Consider the following 13,530-nt stretch of genomic DNA (forward strand, 5'->3'; position numbering starts at 1 on the left):
TAACAATCTTGATAGCTAAGGATTGCAGAAGCTGTATTATTTATAATCATCAAATAAAACAGCAAATGGCTCTTTCCAATGGGAAAGCTTAAAAATAAAAAAATTGCTATCATTTTAATAGATGCCTTCTATAAAGATACCACTTAACTCCTTAAATTAAAAGCTAAGGTCTTGAGCTTTCTAAGTTTGTTTAACTAATTAAAAGGTTGAGGTACATATTCTTTTCCTCAAAACATCAGACCTGAAAAAAAAAAAAAAAGTGGAAATAGTTTCACCCTTACAAACCTTACAATTTTCTTCTTGAGTCTGTCATTTCCTACCTCGTGTTATAATTGTTATATACATGTCATTTTAACCATATTAGATTTCAAACCCACTGAAGGCAGGGTGCTTATGTACCTCACATAGTATAGTAGTCTTAAAACTCTGAACTTTCCGAAAACTATATCACCTAAAAAGAAGGATTCACAATTTTTTGTAGCTTGGTTTTAAAAAAAATTTATCTGTAAATATTAGAAACATAGTATTCTGGGAGAATGTGGGGGTCGGGGGGTTGGGAATGCATACTACTTGTCTGCTGTCAGTTAAGCACAAGCCAGACCAAATCTCCCCTTTCCCCTTCAAAGACTGGATTCCACCCCAGTCAATCAGTGTCCCTTAGTCAAGGACAGAGTCTGCTTAGGTTCACTTCAGAGGGTCTGGAGAAGCTGATACAATGTAGGGGGCTTTCCTAGTGCTCTGTAAGTACAGGATAATAAAATCAAAGTTTAACCCGTGAGCCAATGACCTGGTTTAAAAGCCAAAGAAAAACCTAAAACTTGGACTATAAATTAGAGTCCTATAAAAGTCATGAAATCCAAGCCAGGTCATCAGTGTGACCTCCTTGCAAACTCTGCAAATGCCTCTACTGGCCCCTCCTCTACTGGCCCCTCCTCACCAGTGAAAAGATGAGTATGTCCTAAGGCATATATCAGATGTTAAACTTTCTGACATACTCCAGGTCATTTCTTTATCCTGTGGGTAGAAACTGAGCCCATTGTAGAGGCAAACTAGCAGAGCAGATGATCATTCAAGACAAGTCAGTTTTCAATACTAAAAAAGACATATTTATAAATGCATAGAAAAAGATCTACAAGGTTATACACCCAAGTGTTAACACGGTTATCTCTGGGAAGGAATGTGAGATAGAAGTATGTAAAGGGAATTTGCAATTATATATACACTGCATTGTTTTAATTTTTCGTGAGCATCAATTTACTTCTGTGACTTTAAAATTTACTTTCTATGACTTTAAAACAAAATTTTAAATAAAAATTTGAAATGTGATTCCACTTTTTAAAAAGGTTAAATAGACCTATATGGAATGCAAATGAAAAATATGTGCCATATTGCAGAAGGCTGACTACTAGAAACCTACATAGCAAACAGAAATAATACAATTATCCTATCCTACAAAATAAAAAGGAACTTTGGTAATATTACTAAAAATGGCCAGAGCAACTGTCACCCATTATTCATTATTCACTACTATGTAATATTAGTCACCAGAGGGAGTTTGAATATCCCTCCTAAAATTATATCCACTCTAACCCCCTTTTCAATCTTTACCTCATAAAAAAAAGGTTAGGCTGGCAGAGCTAAAAAATCATTAATACGTTTACCACAATCCATAGTCATAAAAAATGCTAGGTTTCTGCACCAACAGAACACTGCCTCTCAGTTTTATTTCTTCATAAGAAATAACTATACATATATGACAGCACTTGAAAAAGTTCATAAAAAGATTTGTACTATCTTTTCAATTGTTCCATGAACTTTTTGATATACCCTCTCTCTCTCTCTCTCTCACACACACACACACACACACACACACACACACACACACACACACGCACACTTATATTCCACTGGTATTCATGTGTGATTTCCTTAAAAGAAAGAAGTTTCTTAACCTAAAAAGCAAACCAACTGGGACAGTTACGTTTATTATTTCAATGGAGTTCATATCCTCCGATTATTTGTCGTGAAAATTTGTGGTTAATAAAAATAAAAGCAAAATTTTATATTACTAAGACTCCTGAAAAAAGAGTAAGGAAAGAACACAAACTATACTCTGAAAGCAGTATAATCCAGCCATAAAGCCGAATGTGAACATCATATATTCTAGCAAGGCAAAGTATAACTAAACATCTTTAAAAGTTAAATTTGTCTACGACCTTAACATCTTAAAAATTAAAGTGTAAACAGACATCAAATTTATCCTAAACATTTTAAATTTTAGTTCACTTTACTAAAAAATATTAAGAGCAACCATATTGAAAATGACCAAAATCACCAGAAATTAGGCAAAAAAAGAACACAGAAATTGTCTCAAATTATTTTAGGGGTGAGGATAGTTTATGAATCCTAAATACAGTCACAAAAACTTAGCAATATAAAGACATACAGACACATGGTACATCTCATTTCCCACTTTCCCTCATCAGACTACATCTCTCTCTTCCCCATAGTTTTCCAGTATGATGCCAGAGCTTCTTCATATATACAAGAGCAAACACAAATTTATATTATTATCCTCCTGCTTAACACATAAAATAGCACACTGTCCTATACCTTGTTTTTTTCTCTTCATAACAGTTTTTGAGATCTTTCCATGTCCGTACACACAAAGCTTCCTCATTCTTTTTTCATAGCTGATCATGACTAGTTGTACCACATTTTCAGTCTACCTTCTTCGGACTAACATTTAATGACATTCTGTTCAGTCAACTACTTAACACTTGAATTAGTTTCCTTCCCCCCAAAAGATTTTAAAACAAACCAGATTTGAGGTGACCCAAGGGGCAAGTTTTAGAGATGGCAGCTCACTGTCTAAATTATACCCTTTTCAGAATGTTTATTTTCAAACAGGTAGAGAAAAAATATTCCACAATTTTCTCCTCTGATCACTTAAAATAACGCTGCAGATTAGAATGCAATCTTCAAGTGAAGTTACCTTTTGATTTCGGGGATCAGCGTAAGAGTCAAATCAACAATGACTGTAAAAGTTTCTTTACTTCTTATGTTTTTCTTTCACTGTTAAAATAAAAAAAATTCGTTTGTCTGTTTTTGGAAGGCTAGAAAGCCTTAAAGTCGTATAGCAACCACAATCTGCCAGGTCAGAGGCCAAGACTTATCTTTCAGGATTCTGCTCACTTTTATCAACAGGACTACTTTTAAACCAGCGAAAAACACTCTCAAGAATATAAACTCCGAGGCACTGCGGATGGAAAATTAAACACCCGGGGGGCCAGGACCATCTCCAGAGATCCCAGCTTTGCAGGCGCAAAGCGATCTAGAAACGCCAGCCGCGGCGCTGACAGGGCGCAGGAGGCGAGGGTGGAGGGAAGAAGGGAAACCCGGCGCAGTCGCTCGAGTCCGACCCTCGGAAACGCTCGTTCCCCAGGGACCGAGCTCCGGAACCACGACCACTAACGGAACCAGCCAACGGGCGGCGGCGGCGGCCTCTCGGACAGCGGGCCCGGCCGCGCGGGCAGGGCGCTGGGAGGGCGGGGGTTCCCCGGAGGAGGGGCCGCCCCGGCGCCCCATTGGGCGCCGTTCCAAACGTGCCCGAGTAGTGACAGGAATAAAGTGGGTCACAAGGCCTAGCGGGTCCCCGGCGAAAACCCTCTCGGCACCCGGTCCCCGCTTTGTCGGCCGCCCAGCCGCGAAAATCGGCCGCAGTCCCGGGTGCCCTCGGGCCACCGGGCCCCGCCGTGCACCCCAATCCCGCCCCTGCCCCGTAGGTAACCCCAGCTTCCCCGGAGGGCCCCTCAGCCAACGCGGGCCTCCGCCCCAGCTCCCGGGAAAAGACACACTACAGCAAGACGCACTACTTGGGCTTCAGCTCCCGCCTTCCCCTCCCTTGGCCGCCGCCCCCCGGCCTCACACACACCGCCCCCCGCTCCCTCCCCTTCCCCGCGCCCTCACCGTGCGGCTGGCGGCGGCTCCGGCTTCTTCCCTCCCCCACCCTGGACTCTGGCTGCGGTGACTCGGAACCAATAACCTGGCTGCGTCCAAGAGATACCGCAGTTCCCAGCGCCAGCAGCACCTGGGGCTGTGAGTGGCGCCCCCCACTCACCCCCCCCCCCAAAATTCACCGCTACTGCCTCCCGCTCCTCCTCCCCCTCCCTTCCCTTCCCCTCCTCCACCGGTACCGGGAGCACGCATGCGCCGCTGAGGCAAACCAACAGGAGGACGTCAGGCCCCGGGCCCACCGGTGGGGCGCCACTTACCGGGAGCGCGCACGCGGCGGCTGCCAGATTTCCTTCGCGCTCTCGCTCTTTGGGGTTTCCTTTTTTGAACTGGTAGCCGCAAGCCGACTCTGTGATTGCGCTCCTTCCCGGCGCATGCGTCTTCCGTAACCCCGCGGGCGCCGAAGGCCTGCAGAGGCTCCGCGTTCGCCCCTCCCCTCACTCTCCCTTTCCCCGGCGCGTCTCGGCGCGCATGCGACTTGCCCCGTTAGGCAGTACGGAGCCGCGCCAGGGGAGCCCAGGAGTCTGAGGAGACTCCCGCGCGCTGGAGTTGCGCGTCTGCGCGCTCCGCGGCTGCCGAACAAAGCCGGGATCTCCCGGCTCCTCTTCCCTCACCGGCCGAGAGGGCGCCGTGTCCTGGATAGCCGGGGAGGTGGGGCCGGTCCGGGGAGCGTTAGCGTTAGGTGCAGGCGGCTTTGGCTTTCGCCCTGGATGCCGGGAGCGAGGAGGAGGAAGAGCTTTCTGCTGGATGAGGATCCGGAGGCCAGAAAGGAGACCTTCTCTCCCTTGAAAAACAAAACACTTTGCCGACGCCAGGTTAGATTTTTCAGGTGTTCGCGGGAGACTTTTTCCCCCCGTGGCATCACTCGCGTTTCCTCTCCTGGGGCTGGGAGAGGGGGTTGAGAAGGTGCCTGGACTATCAGTGCATCCTTTTCCCATCTCCCGGAGGAGCGCGACTTGTATTGCTTCCGATTTGTGGGTGGGCCTGGGGAGACCAGATGTGCGCCCTCGGCTGGAGGAAAGAGGCGAAAGGAGGTCGGGATGTGATTGCTCAGTTGGAGTTTTCCCCCTGGCCTTTTATGAAAAGCCAAGTGACAGTCCGATGGAAGATAAGAGTTGAAGCAATGGGCATAAATTAGGACCCTAATTTTCACGGTTTCCCTCGTTAGACCAACGTGTGAATACTTCTGCTTAGCTTAGGGGGTTAAAATTACTTCCCTTAATGCGTAAGATACACGTGATTCAGGTGAGAAAGCACATTTCATTGCTTCTAAATTACTGGAAAACAGGTCTTTATAGTCCTAATTCCTAGTAATGTTTGTGTTTTAATGAATGTTCTTTGGATTTGAAATAGAAGCCATCTTCTTGTTTGAAAAAATACACTGCAGTTTTGGCTATAAAATTCTCCCTTCAAGGTAACATTTACCTCAGTAAACATTTCAAAGTCTTGCTGTATTCTCACAGAAAAGCAACATCAAAATTGAGAAACTTATTCAGTTCACTGATTCTTCACCTGAGGATTTTTCTTTCTTTCTTTCTTTCTTTTTTTTTTTTTAAGATGGCCGGTAAGGGGATCTTAACCCTTGCCTTGGTGTTGTCAGCACCACGCTCTCCCAAGTGAGCTAACCGGCCATCCCTATATAGGGATCCGAACCCTAGGTCTTGGTGTTATCAGCACCACACTCTCCCAAGAGAGCCACGGGCCGGCCCACCTGAAGATTTTTCTATCTGTAATTGAAAAGCATGATTTGTTAATCATATAACAGAAGAGATTTTAGTAGACATTTTTGCCTGTTCAACATTCGTTCCCTATTCTGATTATTTCTTTTGGAGAACTATCCTTTCTCCACTCTCGTTCCTTATGGTCTGGGCAGGACACCAGAAGGAAAGCATATTTGAGTTAATCTTCTGCCATAGGCTGCATTTACCAAGACAGATGTTACCTCTTTTCCAATGGATTTAAATCTGGAAGAATAGAGGCCTGGAGCCATCTTTCTACACGTAAATTCTGAGAAAGAAGGCAACATGAAAGAAGATTCAAAGATGGAGATTTGGCCTAGAGACATGTTTGATGCCCTGAAACCAATCTGGACTAGATTCCTCTGGAAATTTCAGTTAAACTAGTCAATAAATTCTTGTATGTGTTTATTGCTTAAACCAGTGAGAGGTTTTCTGTGACATGGAATCAAGAGTCCTGTTTACTGGTAGGTAGCAAGAGAGGAGGCAAGGTTAACAGTACTGATAAAGGTAGGTTGCAGACAGGCTTTGAATCCTTTTCCTAGGATGGATGTTTGGATTTTATTTTAGTGACAGATCCCTCCTCATATTCCACGTCATCTAGAACATATATCTTCAAAAACACCTTTGCCCTTTTCAATGGTTTCATTGTCCTCTTAGTCACCAGGATCAAACCATGTTCATCTTTGACTCCTCCCTCTCTCACTTTCTGTATTTAATTATTTACCAAGACCTGTTGATAATCCCCTGTTTTTCTGCTCAGTCCTCTGTCTCTGCTTGAGCATTTCTCACAGTTCAGATCACAACTTCTTTCTCCCCATAGTCTCCTAAGAAAAACAACAACCAGGGCCGGCCCGTGGCTCACTCGGTAGAGTGCGGTGCTGATAACACCAAGGCCCGGGGTTCGGATCCCATATACGGATGGCCGGTTCGCTCACTGGCTGAGTGTGGTGCTGACAACACCAAGTCAAGGGTTAAGATCCCCTTACCGGTCATCTTAAAAAAAAAAAAAAAAGAAAAAAGAAAAACAACAACCAGATATTTCTAATAGATTTTCCAACTTTCAGATTCCACATTTCCATGAAACAAAAATTCTGCCTCATTGTTTCATAGATCCTCAATTTATGCCCCTCTCCTTAAACATAATTTATGTAATTCAAATAATTCTGTTCATTCCTCACATGCTTTGTTATCATTTAAAGTATTTCCAACTCCCTTCTCAACTGATTTCCCCCAGTTGATATCTTGATAGAGACAATATAGCATAGAGGTTAAGAGCACAAAATTAGGAACTAAACTGCCTAGGTTTAAATTACAATTCTACCACTTAATAGCTGCATGACCTTGAGAAAGTTATTTCTCTGTTCTCTAATTTCCTCATCTGCAAAATGGGGATAATAATCCCATCTCATAGGGTAATTGAGAAGAGACTGTACTTGTGGGGGGGGGGGGCGGGTATGTGTGTGTGTGTAACAGTACCTGACACATAAGAAATCTCATATAAGTGTTGGCTATTTTTATCAGTGATGTCCATTTTTGTGTAATTCTCATGTCTCTTTTGACCACATTCTTCCCCTAGTTCCTCATGTCCCATCAGTCACAAAGTTGTATATGTACTTCCCTAATACCTCTCTCATCTATTCTTCCATTGACATTCCTAGTTTTACAAACACTATAGTTTAAGGTGAATTAGAAAATAGGAAGTTTAAGATATGTATACTAGGGAATATAAGGTAAGTATTTATTTATTTATTTATTTATTTATTTATTTATTTATGTCTTTTTTGTGACCGGTACTCAGCCAGTGAGTGCACCGGCCATTCCTATATAGGATCCGAACCCGCGGTGGGAGCGTCACTGCGCTCCCAGCGCCGCACTCTCCCGAGTGCGCCACGGGCTCGGCCCTTTTTTTAAAAAAATTAACCATGTTTGGTTTAGTTTATTATTCATATTCTTTCTAGTTCCTTTAAAATAGAGAGAAGTACAATAATATGAAGTGGTATTATGGACTTTGTAGTCAAAAGTCTAGGCTTAAATCCTGACTAATACTAAGCTGAAAGACATTGACCAAGTCGAGTAATTCCTCTGAGCTTCAGAGTACCTATGTATAAAGTTATAAGGACAAGCATTTGAGAGAACTGTGATGATCAAATGTAAATTAAACTGCTACATAAAGGTTGGGTGGTGAGGATGGTGGTTGTAGGTCTTTATAATCTGTTGTTGGAACCCTAGGAATGTTTGAAATTACTCACAGATTTTTAACTCCAGCCTACACCTCTCCCCTGGGCTCCATTACACATATGTCCGATTGCCTACCTGATGTTTTTTCTTGGATGTCTCACATGTCATGGATGTCCCCTTCAATTTGTTCTCCACAGAGCAACAAGAATACTCTTTTGAAAATATAAATGAAATCACTTTGTGTTCCTTCTGAAAACCATTTTACCATTTCCCATCACATCAAAATTTCTAATCATGGCCACAATACCCTCTTTGATCTGGCTTCTGCCTACCTCTCTAACCACATGTCCCACCATTTTCTCCTTTTCCCATGGCACTCCCACCCAGAAAGCTCCTTTCAGTTCCTTGCTTATCTCTCTGCTATCAGGCTTTGGCACACACCTTGCCCTTGCCTGAACCCCGCTCCTACCTCTTCTCATGGCTGGCTCTATTTCAACCTTTGTATCTCAAAGATCTAACTACCTTATTTAAGTAGGTCTCTCACCTTCCATCTGCCCACCCCACATAGTACCCATGGTTATACTCTTTCATTGTGCCCACTCCCCCATAATATTTATAAGGTTAAATTATGTATGTATTTGTTTGATATTTGTTTTCTTATTTATTATCTTCCCTACTACCACATGATAAACTCCAGGAGGGCAAGAACCATGTGTTTTGTACACCACTGTATATGCAGCATTCATTTCAATGCCTGAGGTCAATTAATGATTAAATGAATGAATGAGATGAAAGGTAAAACATGCTAGAAAGAAGATTTTTCATGATCATCTTTATATCCCAAATTATGATTGTAGGCAGATTATTGTCAGGAGGCAATGTGTTTGAAAATACAAAGGAGGGAGAAACAAATCAGTTAGTGAAATACAATTTGACTAATACTGTGCTAGTAATTGAGTATTTCAAGGACCCATAAGAATATATAAAACCGTAATAGATAGAACACCTGTACAAGCATATGCTGAGTGAAGTCCAAAACAGGACATACTCTGGTTTCTCTTCAGGTCGTATAAATCTTTCGCCTTTTACCAAAATAGGGAACAAAGGGCATGAAGTATCTCACCTTTTAAATAGCTGCCAATACTTGGGGCCAGATACCCACTCCTTCAGCCAGGGCTAAAAGTTGGACAACACTGGACCTACCACAGCCAAAACCTCCAACTCCTTACTCTCAGGCCATATAAGTAGAACACTTGAGAAGAAGAGGAACACTTGAGAGAATCTTTGAAGCCACTGTCTTATGAGGTTCCTGGAGAGTATTGTAGCTGTTCCTTTCCTTTTTATGCCCCACAGCACCCCAAGTTAAGTGAATCAATATCTTCAATAGAATCAGCTAGAGAAACTAGAGGTGACTGCAAGAAGCGAAGGCTGACATCTCATCCACTGACAGATTTATTGATACTGTCCTGCACCTACCTGAATAGGAGGATACAAGAGGTCTTCAAAAAGTACATGAAAAATGCATATTATGGAAAAACTCTGCATGGACAGCAAAAAATTTTTGCACCAAAATAAACTCATACTAACTTGTTATAACACGTCTGAAACAGGATCTAGTTTGAGGCACTAAGAATAGGACGGTTTGAAAAGAGCCTCCATCAGAGCAACATGAATTCTGCTAAAATTGAAGCAGGAACAAATGACAAACTTATGGTAAAGCTTGGGTGGAAGAATGGTGAACCATTTATGCTTTACAGAAGGTTTATAGGGACAATGCCCCAAAGAAATGAACAGTTTACAAACAGATAACTTGTTTTAAAAAGTGATGAGACGATGTTGAAGATGAAGCCCGCAGTGACAGACCATCTATATGGATTGGCAAGGAAAAAATTAGAGGACCAATGATTAACAGGAAAAGCGATAGCAAACATCATAGACAATTTGTTTAGCTTACACAGTTCTGTCTGAAAAATTATAGTTGAGCAAACTTTGTTCCAAAACTGTTGCACCCAGAACAGTTGCAGACAAAAGCAGAGCTTTCAATGGAAATTTTAAATAAGTGGGATCAAGACCCTGAAACATTTCTTCAAAGAATTGTTACAGGAGATGAAACATGGCTTTACCAGTACAATTCCAAGAAGCGGAAGTGGTTGAGTCAAGCAAAGCTGGCCAGTCAAGAACAATGGTCGTAGCAGCAGGTTTTGGGGATGCTCAGTTTGCTTATTGGCTTTCTGGATGGCCAAAGAACAGTAGTGTCTGCTTATTTTGAGAGTGTTTTGAGAAAGTTAGCCAAAGCTTTAGCAGAAAAATGCCCAGAAAATTTTCACCGGGGTCTTTCTCCACCATAACAATGCTCCTGCTCATTCCTCTCATCAAACAATGGCAATTTTGCAAGACTTTTGATGGTGAGTATTTAGGAATCCACCTTACAGTCCTGATTTGGCTCCTTCTAACTTCTTTTTGTTTCCTAATGTTAAAAAATCTTTAAAAGGCCCTCATTTTTCTTCATTTACTAATGTAAAAAAGACAGCATTGACATCAACAGCATTCCCAAGACCCTCAGTTTTTTAGGGATAGAATAAATGTCTGATGTCATCACTTACAAAAGTGTCTTGACGTTGATGGAGCTTATGTGGAGAAATAAACTTTACTTTTTAAAAATCTTTTAAAAAATTTTCCACAAATTTTTTGAGGTACCCTCATACTTGGAAACAGCTGGCCAGGGAGTGGGCTGAAGTAAAGTTATCTGCAATTCTACCATTTGGCATGGCAAGGATGTGTTGATTTCTCATGGGTCCATTGTTGCTGTGTAGAAAATTATGTCCAAGTTTGAACCATCTTAATGGTTCAAAAAGGGAGAGATATCCTAATAGTAAGAGCCTGGATATACTTCTGAGAGAGGGAGCTAAGAGAGATTCAAAAACATAGCTAAGACTGGTCCATTTCTAATGTCTGGTACAGGACTGTGCAATGGGGAGGCTGCCTCAACGTTTTTAGGAGAACTCAATGTGTCCCATTAAAGAGTGGACATTTGGATACAATATGGATTGTACAGTTAAGACAAACATCCGTTTCATCCCTATTCACCCTCCCAGTCTCCAACACCAGAGGGATGGGCCCTGAAAGGAGAGGGAAAGAACTATTAAGAACAAACCCACCTTCCATCTTCAGAGTTCCTTGTGTCACGAGTTCAGTCAGGGAATGTTTGGCTTCGAACTGAGATTGGGGTTTTAAACTGGACAAACTTAATAACCTAGAATGTGGGGGTATAGTTAAAGAATATGCTCAAGCCATCTTTAAGGAATTTGCTGCCTAGTGCTTCTCAAATTTTAATGTGCATGCCAATCACCTGGGGATCTCATTAAAATGAAAATTCCAATTCAGTTAGTCTGGGATGGGGCCAGAGATTCTGTATTTCTAACAAGTTCCCTGGGAATGCTGCTGATTCTAGGACCAGACTTTGGCAAGCAAGGCACTATAAAGTAGGGAAGGGAGTTTCAGTAGAGAACAGTTGGCAAGGAATAAGCAAATATATTAGGTTGCAAAATATGAAATAATCATTTTTGTTGGTAAAACATAGTTAAATATTGGCATTTAAAAAAAACTTTTGTCTGTACCCCATTAAACAAAGATGCATTCAGTAAAATGGAGAATATTACATATTAAATAACTTCGTCACATTTTGACAAATATTTATACCTATTTAAACAAGAATGTATAAATAAACTAGTGTATGAAAGTAGTGACCTGTGTTGGTAGGCATGAGTCCTTGCTGGAAGAACGTGTGTGTGTACTTCACAGAAGAGTGGGACTAGAATCAGAACCACCAAATTCTAGCATTCTATAATTTTATAATTTCTACAAATGTTTAAGTCTTCAGAACTGTGTTTGTAGATAAAAACTGCCACCTGGTGGATCTGAGTTTAGAGTTAAAGGGAAATATGTACTCTTCTTTCAGCGATCTTAAATGCTATTAGTACTTCCTCTATTAATTTTAACTTAAAAGATAAATAAATATGTTTTTACTTTTAAAAAAGGATTACATTTAGGGGGAAATTTTGCATTTAGTTTTAATTGGAGGGGAAATAATGTTCATATTTAGATGCATTAGATGGCATTAGAGTTACATTGTAACATTATGATAATATCGCTCCTCCTTTCGTTTCCACAAATGTTTTATCCTGAATGGGAATTTATCCATCCATTTATTATGGAGTTCAGGAGTTGGATCAGTATAACTAGGTAACTACTTCTCTGATATGTGTGCATAATGCTATAAAGACCACTGTACATGACCTCCCTTAACTTTCCTTCTCTTAAGTCCCAAGATTTATATTTTCACAAATTTTGTTACTATCTCAGAAGAAAGAAGCTTTCCTAATCCTTTCCAAAGTTAGATTACTTGATTTTACCTTATCTGTGTCTTAGTGCATTTTGTGCTGCTATAATAGAATACCACAGACTGGGGCCGACCCGTAGTGCACTGGGCAGAGTGCAGCGCTGGGAGCACAGCAGCGCACCCACCGCGGGTTTGGATCCTATATAGGGATGGCCTGTGCGCTCACTGGCTAGGCGCGGTGCAGCCGGTCACAAAAAAAGACAAAAAACAAACAAACAAACAAACAAAAAACCACAGACTGGGTAATTTATAAACAGTAGAAGTTTATTTGGCTCGTAGTTCTGGTAGCTTCAAAGTCCAAGGTCGAGGGACCCATATCTGGTGAGGGCCTTCCTTCTGCATCATCCCATGGCCAAAGGTGGAAGGACAAGAGAACACGCGTGCAGAAAAGAGAGGGGGCCGAATTTGCTTTTATAATAAACCCACTTTTTTTTTTTTTTCTGACCGGTAAGGGGATCGCAACCCACAGGCACAGCGTTACTTGCACCACGGCTCAGCCAATGAGCGCACAGGCCATCCCTATGTAGGATCCAAACCCGTGGCCTCGGCACTACCAGCGCCGCACTCTCCCGAGTGAGCCACGGGGCGGCCCTATAATAAACCCACTCTTGAACCCACTTTTATAACCCACTCCTGGCAATAATGACAATCTATGCATAAAGGCAGAGCCCTTATGACCTAATCACTTCCTCAAGTTCCCACTTCTCAATACTGTTGCACTGAGGATTAAGTTTCCAACACATGACGTTTGGGGGACACATTAACACCATGGCATCTGGTGAAAGAAATTATAATTACCTTACTCAAATGTGTATTTAACTTTCCTTCCACTTCATGGTTCTCTACAGAGTCGAAGATCCCTACCCTTCACCAACAGCAACAAAGAGCCTTTTCTTGGCTCCATGTTAAACTGCCTCAATTTCCACCAATTTTTTTTTCTTTTTGTAATCTAAGCATTTAAATTTAGTCTAGCTTCTCTCACAAACATCAGTGAACATCCCATAAACAGAATTATGGATCATCAATACAAAGTAGAAGAATAAAATATGTTACTGAATTATTATGTGCTGGATTTACCAACCTTTCTTCTACAAGTGATGTTTATTATTTCGCCAAGATAAAACATCCCGCAGGTATTTTGTAGTGTCCTAATATTGTATGTTTTCTCCTGATGAATTCTTTTATGATTACTATTAAAAC

General features: G+C 41.7%; 1 protein-coding gene and 1 non-coding gene across 11 annotated transcripts in view; both read right to left on the reverse strand.

The window, feature by feature from the left end:
- CLOCK (clock circadian regulator) overlaps positions 1-4,439 on the reverse strand; it is a 137,411-nt gene extending 132,972 nt beyond the window's left edge. For 7 of the 10 annotated variants that reach the window (XR_010024413.1, XM_063107287.1, XM_063107285.1 and 4 more), the window contains exons 1-2: positions 3,970-4,069; positions 2,996-3,075 (exon numbers count right to left, since the gene is read on the reverse strand). The gene's annotated coding sequence lies outside the window, so the exon portion shown is untranslated. Of the gene's footprint in view, positions 1-2,995; positions 3,076-3,969; positions 4,070-4,274 lie in introns of those variants that run through there. The other 3 variants (XM_063107280.1, XM_063107282.1, XM_063107281.1) reach the window with 3 other exon arrangements.
- Positions 4,440-5,572: 1,133 nt separating this feature from the next.
- Positions 5,573-5,645, reverse strand: TRNAV-GAC (transfer RNA valine (anticodon GAC)). The gene has a single exon. It is a non-coding gene; the product is annotated as a tRNA-Val (tRNA).
- Positions 5,646-13,530: the final 7,885 nt, after the last annotated feature.

Source organism: Cynocephalus volans, chromosome 9 (genome assembly GCF_027409185.1).
Source record: "Cynocephalus volans isolate mCynVol1 chromosome 9, mCynVol1.pri, whole genome shotgun sequence".
Taxonomy (NCBI): Eukaryota; Metazoa; Chordata; class Mammalia; order Dermoptera; family Cynocephalidae; genus Cynocephalus; species Cynocephalus volans.